Source organism: Oryza brachyantha, chromosome 11 (genome assembly GCF_000231095.2).
Source record: "Oryza brachyantha chromosome 11, ObraRS2, whole genome shotgun sequence".
In the NCBI taxonomy this organism is placed as follows: Eukaryota; Viridiplantae; Streptophyta; class Magnoliopsida; order Poales; family Poaceae; genus Oryza; species Oryza brachyantha.
Genome location: NC_023173.2, coordinates 16,571,884 through 16,587,672, shown reverse-complemented (window position 1 = coordinate 16,587,672; position 15,789 = coordinate 16,571,884). Strand labels below are relative to the sequence as shown.

The window sequence follows — 15,789 nt, the reverse complement described above, 5'->3', positions numbered from 1 at the left end:
TGTCTCGATAATATTTAATTTTTAATAGTTAACTCGAAAGTAATTTTTTCTAAATATTTTCACATGGAACATTATTTACAACATGGACTCTTCCCTCAATATATATTATTTTAAAATTTTTAATCTGAAATTTAGATTTTTCTAAATTATATTGACAACATGGACTCTTTTATATTATTATTTTTTTAATTCTAAAATTGCATTTCTAATCAGATTTTAGATGTTTCTAAACTGTATTTATAGATGGACTCTTCTCTCTATATCAATTATTTAAAAAAAATTAATTTAAAATTTGGATTTTTCTAAACTGTATTTACACCTAGACTATTTTATATTATATTTCTTTATTTTTAATTCCATAATTCTATTTCTAATCGGATTCTAGATGTTTCCAAATTGTATTTATAGATGGACTCTTCCCTCGATATTTTTTGTGTGTCTAGATTCAATATATATATGATTAAAGTTTACTCAAATTTATTCCGATTTGGATATGTATTTATTGAAGCCTTCGTGGCATGATTTTGCAGCTAGATTCAATATATGATTAAAGTTTACTTAAATTTATTCTGTTTGGAACTGTATTAAAGCCTTTATGCAGAATCTTGTCATCCGTTTGCTTTCCAACAGTGATAAAACAATACCCATGCAATTTTCAGGTAAAAAAAATCGTTATGCATGCAACAACTTGTCTAACTCCCGTGGTAAAAAAATCCATATGCATGCAACTACTTGTCCGACTCCCATGTTTCTGTTATAAGCAGCTGTGGATTTCTATTCGGATAATAGATAGATAGATTTTTTTTCCGTTTTTAAGTCCTAATATATTTCTGTTTTTCTATTTTTCTTATTATCTCTCGATTAATGTAGGATTTTCTAACGCACAAGAACTAACGTGATGCTTCTTTTTTATTACTTTATATATATAATAGATTTATTATTTAAAGTCCTAGATAACTATGAAACAGAGGTGTAAGCTGATAAGATTGGCTGGGTTCTTTTGTTGATAAAAAAAATAAAAGATAAAATATTATCGGATTAAGAAACCATTGGAATTTGGATGTAAACTGGTGTCACGAACTTATTGTAATCACCAATTTTTTTTCCTTACAAAAAACCTTACACTTACTCTATTCGACGGAAAAAAAGAGTAACAATCACGACATCCGCATCCGCTCAAACCGTCGAAACAGTGCTACTCATCACAAAGGATGAGCTTGAGCGCAGCCTCGAGTATGGCCACGACCTCCGATATCGCCGGCCGGTCCTTCCGCTGCAGCCGCACGCAGCGCGCTGCCGTCTCCGCCACCATGCCCAACGCCTCCAGCTGCCTCGCCATCGGCTGCTCCGGCGCCGCCGGGCGCCTGTCCAGCATCTTCCCCAGCTCGCCGTCCTCGATGATCGGCAGCGAGAAGGCTACCAAGCTCGTGGGGATGTCGCTGCCCTCGTCGTCGTCCTCTCCCCGCCGCCGATGGAAGATCGTCTTCTTCCCCGTCAGTACCTCCAGCATCACAACCCCGAAGCTGTACACGTCGCTGCTCAGCGACGGGAGATTTGTGATGAACAGCTCCGGGTCCATGTATCCGGGCGTGCCGTAGACGGGGATGTTTCGCCGCCTCGCCTCGTCGCAGTTCACCGCCACGCCGAAGTCCGTCAGGCGCGGCGCCCAGCTCGCGTCGAGGAGGATATTGGACGGCTTTATGTCCCGGTGGATAACCACCGCGTGGTCGTGCAGGTACTCGACGGCACGCGACACGCCCAGCAGTATCTGGACGCGCGTCTTCCAGGAGGACATCACCGGCGACGATGAAGACGACGGGTGTCCGTGGAGGTTGTAGGCAAGCGAACCGTTCTTCATGTACTCGTAGACGAGCAGCATCTCCTCCTGCTTCACATCCTTTCTCCGGAGAGATAGAAGGCTCCTTTTCTGCCTCGCCACGCAGGAACCATGGAGATGAACAATGTGCTTGTGCCGGAGACGGGAGAGGAAGTCGAGCTCCCTCAAGAGAGACCTCCAGCCATGGCGAGATGCCTTGCCCAAGGATTTGATGGCCACCTCCCGCCCGTCGGCAAGCACTCCCTTGTACACATTGCCGAAGCTGCCTCTGCCGATCTGTTCCGCGAATTTGTTGGTGGCCGCTATGAGCTCCTTCAGGGTAAACTCCTCGGCTCCGTCTCCATAGAATACAACCTCCTGTGAAACCTGTGCGAACATCTCACTTAGTATGGGGAGTGGATTTTAAACCTTCGAGAGGATATCCTCTCGTTTATTGCATGCTATCTAAATAATCATAAAAAAGTTTAAAAAAAATTATGAAGATAGATTAATATAAAATATATCACTACATAAACATGCAAGTTCAAATATGATTTCTACATAGCAAAAATAACAAATATGACTGGGATTATACGTATATATTCAGAGTTCAATTTGTTATTTTTAGTATGGATTGTAGAAGTCATATTTGAACTTATATGTTTGTGTAGTGATATATTTTATATTAATCTACCTTCACAATTTGTTTCAAATTTTTTGATGACTATTTAAATAACATGCAAGAGACGAGGGGACATCCCCTCGAGGGATCAGAATACTTTCCCCTTACTACCCTTACTATGAATTATTCTATTTAAACTGTTAAGCATAGAGCGATGAACAGTGTTGTACCAGCTGCACATGATCAGACGGGGAGTCGGCAGATGAAAATGGCCCGGTTGTGTGTGAGCCTGAGGATGAAGATGCTCCGTCTGTGTCATTTGAAAGAGAACGTTGTAGATTCGATCGAGGCGACGGGTGATGTCGATGTGGCTGATGAAGGGGAAGACGAGGAGGTACGAGTCGATCCTGCTCTGCACGTCCCTGAACCTCTCAGCCAGCCGCCCGGCCATCACGAAGCGGTAGGTTGCGCTTCTGCCATGACAGCACGTCACCAGCTCGTGAGCCTCCCGGAGCGTGTCGTCGAGCCCGGTCAACGGCCGCCGGACCTCCGGCCGCCGCATCACCTCCGGATCCTGCAGGTGCGGCAACAGGTCGGCGATCATGAGCACGCGGCGAGCGAGCTGGTCGCACTCCTTCTTGTTCTGCCGAGCCGTCGCCGCCGCTTGGATGATCTTGGAAATCATCCCGCCGACGTCGGCCCCGACGAGCTGCGCCACCGTGGCCGCCTGCCCCAGCCCACCCCACACCGCCATGGCAATCTCAAAACTCACGATGAATATTGCGATTCTTGCCGTGAGAAGGCAAATCGAACCGAGTCTAGCTGCATTCTCCGTGTCTTACAATCTCACTGTCTCACTCAATTATCACCATCTCTCTGACCTTACGCTTAATCACTTTATGCTCAAGTTCGCTTATGTTGACCAACCATATACTATATGGTGATGGAATCATGGAAGTACCTCTCGGGGAAATAAAATGACAATAAAATATGTCTATGTTAAATGCAGGCAACTTGGAAACACGGCAGGTCCTATTGACTTCAGGAAAAGCTTTGTTGTTAGGATATCATCTAGTCACTACATGTGTCACTCGGGTGCAGCGCCAAATGTTCAAGATTGGTGGGAGATGACCTCCGATATGCAGGGGATTCCACGAAAAGGACTGCGAACACTTCTTCTGTTAATTGTTTGGAAAATCTGGAAAGAAAGAAATCGCCACGTTTTTGACCCCAATGAGACAACGACTTTTGGCCTCATGACAAGAATAAGAGAAGGCAAGAACCTGACATTAGCCGGAGCCAAAAAACTCAGAGATATGTTGCCTTATACTTTCTAATTGGAAACTAGTCTAATTTTTCCTGTTTAATCCCATAGGGGCTATAACACCTTTTCTCCCTCTTTATCAATGAAATAGCATCACCTCGTGCTAATTCTCTTCAAAAAAGTCGCTACATGTGGAACCAAAAGTTCATTAGTCATACGTATAGTCAAGGAGGAAACAAGTTGCTGCCAGAAGTTGATTAGAGGATTATATCCGCATTAAATGGTGAGGTGCTGGTACCTTGACATACTTTTTTATTAGACTCCTTTCCTTTTGGCCCACCTTAATTGTGAATTTCCTACACGGCTGCTCTTCACAAAACATGTCCTCAGAAAAATGCATTCGTACATCCCCAAACAAAGAGAGAAAACGCATATCAAATTCTTGTTACCACATAATCCTAACCTAAAATCAAGTCTCAAAACTCTTGTTCAGAAATTACGTACCCCGGATATCGAATTTGAATTCGATTTCTGTTCTAAAACCCTATCGGATCGGAAAGTCTCTCCAACCCTACTCATCATTTACATATGCATCTGAACCATCCGGTATCATATCCTACAAGCATCTTTCTATATTGTTTGATTAAATTTATATGGACCATGAGACTCTGAGTCTATCACTATGCAAAGGAGGAGACTACTGACAGGATGAGCCTTTGGAGGTGAGCTTCATATCAACGAGAATTAAAGAACAACATGCAAAACAGAACAGGACAACTGCTAGAAACCTCTTTAAAATACGGAACACTAGCCATACTTTGATGACATCCTTTTGACACTTACCAAGTTAATTACCATGTACCGATACTGAAGGAAAGAGATTACATGCCTTTGAACAGATAAATGATCAGAAAAATATTGAATTAAACATGAATATCCAGATTTGAATTGGAAACAAACCGACCTGAGGGCCTAGTGGCCAAATCACCAGTGGATCACCGAGGTCAAATCTGACAGTACCAAGAGGAAATCATTGAGATCCGACCTCAAATTAAGAGAAACACAACAACAATCTTCATATATATGATCTTCAGCGTTTACCCAACAAACTTCTTTGAATGATTGAAGTGAAATGGATTATGGATCTAACTTTCTATGCTCCATTTAACAGGGGTTGACCCGACATGATCGCTATTATATGTATTTTATATTTTGATTAATATTTCTTTGATCGATACTTGTACATATTCTACTATGGAATTCAATCGGTTTGACAATGCACCAGCAAAACAAAATCCATCTCCTAAAAATAGTTCTAATATGTTTATGCAAAATAATAACAGGCAACTTGAGAACGCAACATATATCCTATAATACTGTGATTGCTATCTCTTCAGTCAAAGCCATCTTATACCAAAAAATAATAAAAAAAACCCTTCAGATAATGAGATAAACAGGGAGGGCATGAGCTGTTCTAAATTTGATTGCTATGATACCCTTACAATTTGACCAAAAATAATTACTCCAGAATACAGTTTGTTGTTCTAAATTTGTAAGATATGTAAACCAGAACAGAAATTGGGGCGAAGACGAACCTCCCCAATTAAAACAACACAGAATCCATATCTAAGAGTTGTTCAAAAAGAGAGAAGTGGATCTTAAACCCTCGAGGGGATCTCCCATCGTTTTATAAGTTATGAGGAAATAAAAAATGTATTTTTTTTAATACGTGATATCAAAGCTAGAACCATACCAATATAAAATGGAATAGACCAAAATATAAAAATAAAAGAAACTTTCCGTGAAGGAAGGAACCCGGCGATAAGGAAGAAGGTGCCACGGCCTTTGCCGCGAGGCCCACAAGCACAATTATATGTGTCGCATTCAAGAGTAACAATCGGGAAGGTACGTAATTGTTGATTTGGGCAGCCGGCCGATCGAGCTCGCCAGCGCAAAAGTCACCAATTCAACGACGGCGACCCACCCGCCATGTATGAATCAAATTCAATTATAAAACTAAAACTATAAGAGTATAAGAGTGAGACGGCGACCCATATACTCTCTCCGTCCCTAAATATTTGATGCCGTTAATTTTTTTAACATGTTTGACCATTCGTCTTATTTAAATTCTTTTGTAAAATATGTAAAGATATATATATGCATAAAAATATACTTAACAATAAATAAAATGATATAAAAATAATTAGTAATTATGTAAATTTTTTGCATAAGACGAATGGTCAGATGTGTATTAAAAAGTCAACGGTATCAAACATTTAGGGACGAAGATAGTAATTGTTTTCATAAGGGCATGTTCAATGGTAGAGCCCATTGTAGGCTCTATCTCAAGCCACATCAGCAACAAGAATCTATTTTATAATGATACGTACAAATGTAGAGTCAGGTGTCATTTCTATATCAATGCAATAAAATATTTTATTACACTAGTTTTCTTTTTATAAGAAAGTTTCCTTAAATAAATGCTAAGAGTCGACTCTAAGCCGTTGTCATGCGTAACAACAGCTTTTCTCTCTCCTTCCCTCTCTTTCCTCCATATCTCAAATTTGCTTATGTGACGATTGAGAGAGTCAGCTATTAAGCACCTTTGTACGTGCCCTAAGAAGCCATGCATTAAATTATCGTCGGGGGACTCATGGCTGCCCCAACCCTAGTGATAGGAGAGTACATTCTAAACTCGCTGTCAGACGTTCTCTCATCTATTAGATATCATATAAATAGTTATAATAAATTATTAGAAACTATTAACATGGACTAATACGAGTGTAGGATGAGAATGGCCATTGTCCGATAAAAAAACACTTAAAAAAGGTTTACTGAAAGAGCCAACAATCAAGAGCTGGTTTTAGAGCTTGAAGAGTAAAAAAGATTAAAAATAAAAATAGAACTAGAAACTAAAAATCTAACTGCACAAATACACGTGCTACCCTATTAGTTTATATTATTAGGTTTTTTTACCATCCTTAAAAAGTATCTTAAGTACTACACTTTTTAGTGTAAAAATTATGCTATCTTAAGGTATATTATACCTTGTGGTAAAAAAAATTGTACTAAAATTTTTTATACCCTGAGATACTTTTTAAGGATGGTAAAAAAAACTATTATATTATATACTCGCTTGTTCCAAACGAAGATCATTTTTATCATTTTTTTAGTCCCAAAATAAATTCATATTTGAGCGATCATTGCATTAAGCTTTTTGAAAGTAATAAACAAATACAATGGAGCTAGATAATGCTGGAATAATAATTTTCGGATTTGATAAAGTAAAAGGTATTCTAATCCTTTTTATCTTTTACTGGTATTTATGAGATTGGTGACCCTCTCTTTCTTTCTATACAAGCCATTAACCCATGTACCTGCACGCCCTTGCCGTTTTACATGTGTTTAGTTTTATGTTTTCTTTTTATGATAGTTTTACATGTCAAGACAAGGGAGCTTAGAGCAGGCTACTGATGATAACCATGAACGACAAGCTGAAGCGCGTCTTGGAGGTTGGCGACGATTTCCGAGATGGTCGGCCGGTCCTTCCCCTGAAACTGCACACAGCGCGCCGCAGTGTTGGCCACCAATTCTGCTGCCTGGAGCTGCCTGGCCGTTGGCTCCGTCGCCTGCAGGCGACTGTCCAACACCTTGCGCACCTCCCCGATCTCGATCAATGGCAGCGCGAAAAGAACCAAATGTTTCTTCCCCTCCGTCTAATCAACGAAGATTGGCTTCCTCCCCGTCAGTACCTCCAGCATCACAACGCCGAAGCTGTACACGTCTATGCCCGGCTTTGCAGTGTTCGTTGCGTAGTACTCCGGGTCAAGGTATCCGGTTGTGCCGACGATAGGCAGATGACTACACTTCCTCTCGTCCCAGATGACCGAACACCCAAAGTCCGACAAGCGCGGCACCCAGGCTGCGTCGAGTAGGACGTTGGACAGCTTGATGTCGCGGTGGATCACCGGCCGCTCGGCGTGGTTGTGCAGGTGCTCGATGGCCCGCGACACGCCCAACGGTATCTCCATGCGCATGCTCCAGGACGTCGTCACCGGCGAGGAGGACGACAGCGAGCCATGGAGGTGTTGGTCGAGAGAGCTGTTCTTCATGTACTCGAAGACGAGGACATTCATGACTCTTTTTTTCACAAACCACGAGATCTTTTCGATCTCCATGCAGCAGCCAAAGAGACGGATGATATGGTCGTGCCGGATGTGCGAGAGACTGAGGATGGTGTGCTCTGCATCGAACTCCTCGATAGATCTGTAGTAAGCTTGGGGGAAGTGCTTGATGGCCACCTCCCGGCCGTCAGCAAGCCTTCCCATGTACACGTTGCTCACACCGCCTCGGCCGATTAGTCTTTCAGAGGCAAAGTTGTTGGTCGCCGTCTCAAGCTCCACTACAGTGAATTTCTGACCTTCCCCGCCATTGACATGGAGTACCACCTCTTGAGCGATCTCCTCCGCGTGATCCTAGGATATATAAACACAGATAATTTCCTAAGTTTCGCCTCATAAAAAGCAAGCATGCATGATGAGTTTTGAGGTAATCCATTTAAGCAGATACATCTGGAGCAAACAATTCGTACCAGCTCATGAATCCGGGAGTCTGAAGATGGAGACGCGTCGTCCAGAAGCAGGACTCTGTATATTCGATCTAGGCGACGGGTGATGTCCATGTGGCTGATGAAGGGGAAAACGAGGAGGTACGAGTCGATCCTGCTCTGAACTTGTCTGAATTTCTCAGCCTGCCGGCCGGCCATCACCAACCGCTGCACAGCGCCCTTCTCCTGGCAGGACATCACAAGCTCGTGTGCCTCCCGGAACGTGTCGTCGAGGCCGGCCAGCGGCCGCCGGATCTCGGGCCGGCGCATCACCTCGGGATCCTGCAGGTGCGGCAGCAGCTCTGCGATCATGAACACGCGGCGGGCGAGATAGGCGCACTCCTTTTTGTTTTGGCGAGCCTTTGCCGCCGCTTGAATGATCACACAGATGAGCCCGCCGACATCCGCGCCGAGCAGCTGTGCCGCCGTCGCCGCATGCTCCAGCCCGCCCCACAGTGCCATCGCAAAGCCAAACCCGCCGGAAGGATAGCTTTCTTGCTGCTTGCTACTCCTAGCTCATAAAATCTACAGCAAGGATATGATCGACAAGACTACAGGAGTAAACGCAGAGGGTTTCCACGTTAGAGAAATATTCAGTCTCTCTGACCTCATCGGATATGTTGGCGTGGACATTCTGTTACAGCAAGTATAATAGCAGGCTATAAGCTGGCTATATGTTTACATGGAGGAGAGAGGCTATAAGCTTGTAGCCAGCGTAGGCACAGGAACCAAGAAACTCTGTGAGAGTGACATGTGAGTCCTGCATTAATGATGAAGAGCTAACTAGTATATGGGTGAGCTAAGAGAATACTATAAAAATTTTATAGCCAGCTTGTTGGCTATATTATTAGCCTTGCTCTTAGTTAGCTTTAGAGCGGGGCGAGCTATAAACATATTTTAAGAGATATAAATATATTTTAAGAAGATAACAGAAAAAAAGAGAGAAGCAACGAGCTATATATTATAGCCAACTGTAGTACGGACTTTAAGACATAATGTGTGTATGACATGTGGAATCAGGTATTAACAGTGTAGTCTGTAGGATATGTTTTGTATGTAACTACTGTCTGAATTAACTATTAGATTAACTATAGATGATTTGTAGCTAATAGTTGGCTATAACTTGCTATTACTGTACCAAACCAAATTTCCATGCATGCAAGTACCAATCCTATATATGTGCATCGATCTATAAATGAATTTAAAATAAAATATTTTATAATACAAGATGGAAGAAGCGTATATATTCACGACGAGTCAAAACTTCATATTTCATATTTATAATCCGACGGTGACAGATTCGAGCGTCGGGTAGGCGGCGGATGCCGGATCCAGGCGTTGGGCAGGCGGAGGACGTTGGATCCGGACGGCGGCGCGTCGTGGATCCGGGCGGAGCTCGCCGGTGACGGGTCGCGGACGGTGGCGGTGGCCAGCCTCGGCGTCGGCGTCTCTCTTTCTTTTCTCCGGTTTCTCTCTCCTCTCTCTGACAGAGCCACCGCTCCCTCATGAAGGGACATGCACTCCGACCGAGACGTGGTGAGCTAGAGCTTCTCATTACGTAGGAGTACTGTGCGTGCCCTCGTAGGTATACCAACTTGATTCAGTCAAGTCGTGGCTTGCTCCGAGAGAATTGGATCAAAATTAACGACCCAAGACAAGAGGTGAAAAGAGAGAGGGAAGTTAGTTGGTGTGGCCATCAATGTCACCCCACGTTCAGTGGTAACCGTGTCTTATGTGTTCACTTGCAGCTTCGTGCCTGGTGATTGACTGATTGTTTTTTTTTCTTTTAAAAAAATCAAATGGTATATTTGTAAATAAAAAATAATTTACAAATAAAACTTTTTTATACATATTTTTAGCGATCTAAAACTCAATCATAGAAAATAAATATCGATGAAAACCCTCTAAAATCAATTTAAAGCTAAAATTTTAAATTTTAGCGAACGAATAAAATAACACATCCGTAAGGACTGATAGAGGAGTTTCTTCCCTGCGTACAGCCTAATCCTATACAAATTTGTCATAACATTGTGAAGTCTTGAACACTTTTGTCAGTCCATTCATTCCACTGCCACCCATTTCCCGGAAAATTCCACTCCCCGCGTCACGCCATCAGAACCTGCCTTTCCTCCCCCTTGACTCCCCCTTCAGCGTCAGTTTGGTAGCAAGCTTTCATTCTTGTCGGGTTGGAGAGATTGCCATGGCGCTGTGGGGAGGGCTGGGGCAGGCGGCGACGGTGGCGCAGCTGGTCGGGGCGGACGTCGGCAGCCTCATCTCCATGATCATTCGGGCGGCGTTGACGGCTCAGCAGAACAAGAAGGAGTGCGAGCAGCTCGCCCGCCGCGTCTTCACCATCGCCGAGCTGCTGCAGCACCTGCAGGACCCGGAGGTGCTGCGGCGGCGGCTGACCGGGCTCGACGACACGCTCCGGGAGGTGCACGAGCTCGTGATGGAATGTCAGGAGAAGAACGCGGTGTACAGGCTGGTGATGGCCGGTCGTCAGGCTGACAAGTTCAGAGATGTTCAGAGCAGGATCGACTCGTACCTCCTCCTCTTCCCCGTTATCAGCCACATCGACATCACCCGTCGTCTCGAACGAATCTACAACATTCTTGTTCCAAATGACACGGCCGGGCCATCTGCATCTGTGTCAATGCCCCAAATCCCCGTTCAACCCTCCCAGGTATATCCTCAAGCTTTCAGTTTTACTTTGTAGTTTGTACTTGGCTCCAAGCGAAACATGGAATTCTTATTATTTAATCTTTTGTTATGTGAACATCTCGTCTCGCTGCAAAGATCGATTGGAAAGAAGGCTATGAGGTCCAGATGTTTACTTTCAAGGACAAAGGCGAGCAGCAACTTTTCCCCTGCCAGAAAGATCGGTCAAGGTGGCTTTGGTTCGGTGTACATGGGAAAGCTCCATGATGGGCGGGAAGTGGCCATCAAGTACGGAATTGTGAACTCATATGAGAGTAGGAGAGCATTCGTGGCCGAGCTCACGGCCCTCTCCTCCATCCGCTGCAAGCACATCGTTCCACTCTACGGCTACTGCGTGCTGGTCCAGGAGAAGCGCGGGCTTCGGAGAAAGGAGGAGGAGGGGGAGAAGCGCCTGCTCGTCTACGAGTACATGGAAAACGGTTCGCTCAACGACCACCTGAATGGCTCGTCGTCGTCGTCGCCGGTGATGGCGTCATGGAAGACGCGCATCGAGATACTGCTGGGCGTGTCACGGGGCATCGCGTAACTGCAGTCCTACGCGGAGCGGCCGGTGATCCACCGCGACGTCAAGTCATCCAACATCTTGCTCGATGCGAGCTGGGCGCCGCGCTTGACGGATTTCGGGTTGGCACTCCCGTGGGAAGGCCCGGACCATCAGGTGGATGATATCAGCGGCACGTTCAGATACATGGCCCCGGAGTACCTTATGACAGGCGTTATTAACATGACGACGGACGTTTACAGTTTCGGTGTTGTCGCACTAGAGGTATTGACAGGGTGGGCACCATATGTCGTTCAACAAAATGAGGGGCGGGCATACCATGACTTCGGTTTAACTTCCATGGCGGTGCAACTAATTGAGGCAGGGGAGCTGCAGAATGTGCTGGACAAACGGCCGGCCGCGGAGCCAACGGCGAGGCAGCTGGAGGCGGCGGAACTGGTGGCGCAGACGGCGGTGCGCTGCGTGCAGCTGCCGTGGGAGGAGCGGCCGGCCATTTCGGAAGTCGTGGCCATCCTCGAGACGGCGCTCGAGCTCGCCCGCTGCGACGGTTAACCTGATCTGGGAAAAGTGAGGCAATGTATCTCCTGTGTGAATCGGCAAGTGCATTTCTCATGTAATGATCCATGATTAATCCTGTTGCTTTGTTCCATTTTGTGCGAATCCTATCTTTTTCTTCTTTTTTTACTGATTTCTTCTCTCCACTTGGTGCTGTGATGAACCAACAACTACCCCTGATCCTGAATTTCTGATCCATTGCTCTCAACTTATGCTGTGAATTTGAATCCGCAGGCTAGCTTTCTCCCAATCACTTCCAGTTCATCTGTTTAGAGCCATAAGATATGAAGATTAGTGCAATAAATACTTGGTCGATGAAGCAAATTAAGGAGGCCTCCGTTTCCATCCTCTTGGTCGCGGTTAACGTATTCTCAGCCTGTGGGCTGGGACGGGACCGTGGTTGAATGCTGGCCGATCTGAATTTAGGCTGGAAGCTGACATCTGGGCCCATAACAGGCCCGTTGACTGCTTTATGCGCTGGCCTATAAATTGAATCCAAAAATCACTCGGAACAGGGGATACCCAGCTACGTGCAGGCCAATGTTGAGTTTGACGTGGGTCCATTTGTCATCCCGGGTTGAGATGATCATATCACTGTAAAGAAAATGGTATTTACTTTGATGCTTTTTAGGATACGTAGCATTGGATAAAGCAGAATTATTATTATTTTTCTGGGATTCATGTTGTGCTGTGGAATTGCCACGTGCAGCCCAGAGGTTCCTTTAATTAATGGGGTGATTGTTTGGACTTTTCACGTTTGCAAACGAAAAATAATTTGTAAATACAACTTATATATATATATTCTTAACAATCTAAAGACAAGACTGAAAAATAAGTTTTTGTGAAAAAACCAAAATTAACTCTAAATTAAAAATTATAAATTCAAATTTTGGATTATACGCATAAGAAAAAACAGAAAGACAGGGTGAATGAATCAATGAGCGACGTTTGCACAGGTCAAATTGATAAAAAATAGCTGGGAAAAAAAACACAGGCAGTAGAATCAATCTCTGCTCGAAGCAACTTAGTCAGAAAAATACAGGGGCAGAGATACGGGTTCTGTCTATACCCGTGGCATTTTCTTGCTTGAGATGGGCTCTTGTTACAAGTTCAGGACAAACAGTGTTCTGTTTTGGTTGTGCGTTTCGTGAGCAATGTCATGTTGATCAAGTTTGCTAATTGAACTAGGAGAGATTATTGTCATGCCAGGTAAAAACCAAGGGTAATTGTTTGAGTTTTTTGATGAAAAAAAAGCAAAACCATGGATTTGCAAACGAAAAAAATTATAAATAAAACTTTTATATAGTATTCTTAGCTGTCGGTGAAATGGACTCAGGGGATGCCACACGAAGGAAACATGTCGTTCGACGCCTGACCATGTTCTTTTCGATAAAAAAAACAACCACTATGATGCTGGCATTGACTCATAGCCCTTATATCCGTGGAAGGCCACACCAAGCCCACGTGATCCGTCCGGGGATGAGGCCCGAGGGCTAGGAGGCAACCACGTCCTCGTGGAGGGGCGGGCCAAACCGACCCCTCGGGCCCTCAATCTGCACGACACGTGGGGCCAAGAGGCCTAGCATGTGGTGCCTGCCATGGCATTTAATGTAGCATGCGAGCGGCGCTGTAAGTTGCCACAGAACTGACGAATATGATGGCGGACTAAAAGCATGCCAAAGGCATGCACCTGCCCCCGGCAAGGGTTAGGGCTCGTGTCAGTCCTGTCCCATCAGCCATTAATAAGGAAAGTTTTTTGCCTCTCTTTCCTTTTATAGGGGAGATAACACTGCACACTCTAAGCGACCGGCCGCTACCTCTGCCGCGCCTTGGATTCGAAGGGACCAGGGATGGCATGCTTTTGATGCGGAAGAGACACCGACAATTCCATGCACGATGGGACGTGGCATACACACGAAAAGACATGTGCTGTCACTGTGCGTCTCGGATTAGATGGACATTACATACCCTAAAATATATATATCTTCTCCGTTCCCTTAGGTCCATTCACCTGTGGGAGCCCCTTGCAGTATAAAAGGAGGTCCATGCACAAGGAGAAAAAAAGGAGGTCCCTGCACAAGGAGGTCCCCTTGCTGTCTACTGACAATAAATACTCACAAAGGACTTAGTGCCACTAACGATCAAGCCCGACTCAAGCGCGATTCCTTACGCCTCAAGCAGCCAAACACAGGAGTAGGGTATTATGCTGTCTGGTGGACAGAACCTGTATACATCACCGTGTTCGCACTCTCCCCAAGGGGCCCGACCCCTCTCCTCTCGACCACGCCCTAGCTATCGCACGCACCCTAGGCCGAATCAACAAAGGGGGCCCGCGGCTTCCCGCTATAGGAGTTTTACCCTCCGACATTTGCGATCTAAAATCCAAAGATGAAAAATAAACTTCGGTAAAAAAATCCTAAAATCAACTCCAAATTTAAAGTTAACAGTTTAAAATTTGGCTTATAAGCATGAGAATAAGTGAAAAGAGGGAGTAAGCACTACTAGTAACTGCTTTGGGATGTTATTTACCTCTGAGATGATGGACGGGTCAACTATACTCAGACATGTTTTAGATAGCTGGAGTCGATGGATTTTTTAATTGTTGTGATAGCTACTGTTTTATAAGATATAAACGAATGAATTAAGTTTTACGAAATTGATGAGAATCTTTCTACAAAAGTATTTCAAAATAATCTATCTATAATAATATAAAAAGGAGGAGTTGTAATTTTTTTATGGTCACACCAACAAATGTACACAGGATTTACTCGATCCATTTGACTGTTAGATGTATATATCCAATGGTCCAGGATGATTTAAAATAACTCTCTCTTGCAATACTACATAGGACACACCCCCTGACTCCACTAAAATCGCCCCTGACTCCTCCACCAAAATCACGACGCTCTCCCGTACGCCAACAAGCCGCCCAGCGCAAGCCGCCACCGCGCCCGCTCTCCCGGCTGGCCCCGGTACCACCGCCTGCTCCCCACCGATCGGCGACTGCCCCCAACCTTCCACCGGTCGGTGCCCGCCTCCGGCACCCTAGCACAAGCCGCCGCCGCCGCCGCTACCGTCCGCCGTGACGCCCTCGCCCACTCTCCCGACCGGCTCCGGCACCAAAAGTTTGTTTGTTTTGGTTGGATCTCTTCCCCTTCACTTTTACTATTTAATTTTGTCTTAAACAATTAGCAGCAAGTTCTTATTTGATTGTGGATTTGCTTTATTTTTTTACTAAGGAGGTGTTTAAGTGAATGCTCAATCGTTAGTCCAACACTCCAACTTCCGTTGCGGATTGTTTTACTCATGAAGTTGATTTTTTTAGTTGCAGTGTAGTGTTGTTAGACCATTTTACTCGTGATTAGTTACAGTGCAGCAAACTAACTTGGATCTTGCAGTCATGTCGCGATCCAGTTCCGACACATCATCTCGGGTGGCGGCACGGTTCCATCGCCAATGAACGGAATCATGTATCATTGAGTGGGTTCAATCTCTGTTGCCATTCCAAATTTCCAATTCATTTCTTTCGTTTGTGCAATTTGGTTGTGACTTGAACTTGTTGAAAGTCTTCTATTGTTTGGACATACTCTATTTTGCCCACTGAGTGTTTGATTAAATGCCGCTGAAACACTCTAGAGTCGGTCTCAGCATGTATCCGTGTAGTCATATCCTTTAGTTTGATACTTTAATAGTCTAATAGGTTTTG

General features: G+C 44.6%; 3 pseudogenes; 1 reads left to right on the top strand and 2 right to left on the bottom strand.

Moving 5' to 3' along the window:
* Window positions 1–1,056: 1,056 nt before the first annotated feature.
* Window positions 1,057–3,192, bottom strand: LOC102714418 (annotated as a pseudogene).
* A 3,769-nt stretch (window positions 3,193–6,961) lies between these two features.
* On the bottom strand, window positions 6,962–8,770 carry LOC121053211 (annotated as a pseudogene).
* Window positions 8,771–10,508: 1,738 nt separating this feature from the next.
* On the top strand, window positions 10,509–12,278 carry LOC102714138 (annotated as a pseudogene).
* The last annotated feature ends 3,511 nt before the right edge of the window (window positions 12,279–15,789 follow it).